Genomic DNA, 3,438 nt, shown 5'->3' with positions numbered 1-3,438 from the left:
CATTATCCATTTAAGCCGTCTCCAGCCATTATTAGTCTCAAAGTGGGTTCCTCGTCATCGAATTTGAATTCACCCTATGGTTGAAGAACTACAAGATTAGTACTTAAGCCTAAAGCCATAAAAAAGTACTATTACTTAGGTACAGAGTTAGAGAAGTGTGTGAACTTTTAAGTTTTCAGAACAGTAATTAATTGTGTAATTTGAGCAAAAACATTTGTTTCAAATTTGTTAAACATCCAGTATTTTTATAAATTCATTGGACTTTGAAAAATGACGGTCTTATTTAGAACTTACGAATACTACCCATTCGCCTTAAGGATTGTTCAGCAATTCGTCTAACTTTTACAATGCCCTCAGAAGATACCATTAAACCACAATCATTCGTAAGTTCTAACAAAGTGTATGAGCTGCTGCTTGGGAGTTTCAGTGTACTAGTAGTGATTAGGACTTCATGACATACTGAACATTCTAGATGCTTCGTATCCTTTCGCACCACTCATCCTGCAATGTATTGTCGTAGGACTATATTTTCAGTATAATAATTTAGTTGTTTTATGGAGGGAACTACTAACCATAGTAACGTACTAATAGGGAAACTTCGTCTAATATTTATAGGCGAAGATACATTACTTACAAATACTGAGTAATCAGTTAATGAGGTTCCAAGGTTGTCATCGCCGGGAGTGGTAGTGGGGATAAGCTCCTACTATCTATAAAATGCTCCCAAAAGGCGTGCGTCTCAAATAGCCTCTGACCACTAAGTCCAACTCCTGGCCTGCACGTGTGGCATCACTGTGCCCGGCGGAACTGCTTCTACTGACAGGAGAAGGGGCGAAGGCAGATATCTGGCGCCTTAAAACCAGTTTGCTTCGGGCAGATGGAGCTCGTCAGCCTAGGAGAGCAGTCCATCTAGGGGAAGGAAAACCCTGATTCTAAACCTCCGCTGCCTTGTGGGATACCCAGTTGTGGGGAAGGCTTCGGGAGTTAACCCTGAGGAAAAATCCGGAGTGGAGCCCCGTAGTCGGTCAGGCGGCATGCGACGTCACTTTCCGTCAACTTCAATAGCTGTGGCATGTGCAGCAACTACTTCCTGGTTCCCTGGATCTCGTTGTGGAGGGTATTGCCTGCCCAAGCATGTGAAGTCTGGTTACACTTAATTGCGCGGAAGAAATCTGTAACGGTTCAACAAGCAAATGAGCAATGACCAGCACCGCATTGTGGAGTGCGGAGAGCGAGGCGAGACAGATAGGAAGTCGCGGTCATCCACTGCATCCTGATCTATCCCCAGTCGTCTTGACTTGTACTTGCCACTGGATCCGGATGGGAAGGGACGAGAGAGTGAGGTCGACGACTCGTGCAACTCTTCCTCACTATAATCCAAGTCCAGCGCACGTCACGACATCAACCAAAGTCCTGCGGCGATAGGTCGATGGCAGTGCAGTAGGTGTGGACATCACTTGAAGCTGTAGTTAAAAGCCTGCACGTAGGCGGTCCAGGACACAGGGTTGTTTTTCAACTGATGAGGCAGCAAGGAGCAACACCGCAACTTATACATGACTTTCCTGGACCTGGCAAAAGCTTTCGACACGGTATGTAGAGAAGGACTTTGGCGCATAATGCACAAGTTCGGTTGTTCCACGAAGTTTGTCGCTGTAGTTCGTCAGTTCCATGAAGGTATGATGGCAAGAGTGCTCGGTGACGGAGAAGAATCCATAGAGTTTCCTGTGTCCGGTGGCGTCAAGCAGGGTTGCGTGTTGGCACCAACACTGTTTAGTATGTATTTATCAGCATTGCTGTCAGACGCCTTCAGGGATGGACCGAGCGGAATACACCTGCGATATCGAATGGATGGAAAGCTGTTCAATCTTCGCCGTTTCCAAGCGTGCACAAAAGTTCGTTTGACTAGTATCAGAGACCTGTTGTTTGCTGAGTGCGACTTCGGTGGAAACGATGCAACAGGAGCTCGACTGCTTCGCAAGGGGATGTGGCGATTTCGGTCTTACAATTAACACCTCCAAGACGAAGGTTGTGCTTCAGCCCGCTCCTTGTCGATCTCTAGTTGATCCAGAATTATCCATTGATGGTGTGAACCTGGAGACAGTTGAGAGTTTTCGCTATCTTGGAAGCACGCTAACATCGACATAGAGGTTGACCACCAGTTTGCACGTGCGAGCTCTGCTTTTGGAAGACTCCATCGCAGTGTGTGGGAGCAAAGAGGGTTCAGACTAACCACCAAGCTGAAGGTCTATCAGGCAGTGGTATTGAGCGTCCTACTATATGCCAGTGAAACATGGACTGTGTATCAGAGGCATGCCCGAAAGCTTAACTTACCCTCAAATCTAATTATGTGGCCAAAGTAGCGCATCGTCCGTTATTTGTAGATTTACTAGTATCGTTTTCAGTACAAGAAAAGAATCATTGGGACCCCAGACGGAAGAGTTCTGTGAAAGAATTAGAGCGATAAGGTTCATTTTTTTTTCTGTACGCTTGTCTGGAAAAGTCATTTACTAACATAGATGAAAGTTCATTGAAATAGTGAAATTTTGATTCACTTCATAAACAAGTATATAGTGATTTAGATAGCTACACAATGGGCTATCCGTGCTCTGCCCACCACGGGTATCGAAACACGAATTCTAGTGTTGTAAGTCTGCAGACATACCACTGTGCCACTGGGGACACTTGCTTACAGATTCCATGAGTTTTAGTAATAGGGTGTATTGGTGTCCGCTAGGTGATTACACGAGTTTTAGTATTAGGGTGTATTGGTGTCCGCTAGGTGATTACACAAGTTTTAGTAATAGGGTGTATTGGTGTCCGCTAGGTGATTACACGAGTTTTAGTAATAGGGTGTATTGGTGTCCGCTAGGTGATTACACGAGTTTTAGTAATAGGGTGTATTGGTGTCCACTAGGTGATTACACAAGTTTTAGTAATAGGGTGTATTGGTGTCTGCTAGGTGATTACACGTAGTTTTAGTAATAGGGTGTATTGGTGTCCACTAGGTGATTACACAAGTTTTAGTAATAGGGTGTATTGGTGTCCGCTAGGTGATTACACGAGTTTTAGTAATAGGGTGTATTGGTGTCTGCTAGGTGATTACACGAGTTTTAGTAATAGGGTGTATTGGTGTCCGCTAGGTAATTACACAAGTTTTACTAATATGGTGTATTGGTGTCCGCTAGGTGATTCCACAAGTTTTACTAATATGGTGTATTCCATATTGTGTACTAGAAGACGGAACAGGTTCTGGTAACACATATTATGTACTAGAAGACGGAACAGGTTCTGGTAATCCATATTATGTACTAGAAGACGGAACAGGTTCTGGTGATCCATATTGTGTACTAGAAGACGGAACAGGTTCTGGTGATCCATATTGTGTACTAGAAGACGGAACAGGTTCTGGTGATCCATATTGTGTACTAGAAGACGGAA

The sequence above is a fragment of the Limulus polyphemus genome, unplaced genomic scaffold (assembly GCF_000517525.1).
Source record: "Limulus polyphemus unplaced genomic scaffold, Limulus_polyphemus-2.1.2 Scaffold8258, whole genome shotgun sequence".
Classification (NCBI taxonomy): domain Eukaryota; kingdom Metazoa; phylum Arthropoda; class Merostomata; order Xiphosura; family Limulidae; genus Limulus; species Limulus polyphemus.
The sequence above is the reverse complement of the archived record's forward strand: the minus strand, read 5'-3'. Positions refer to the sequence as shown.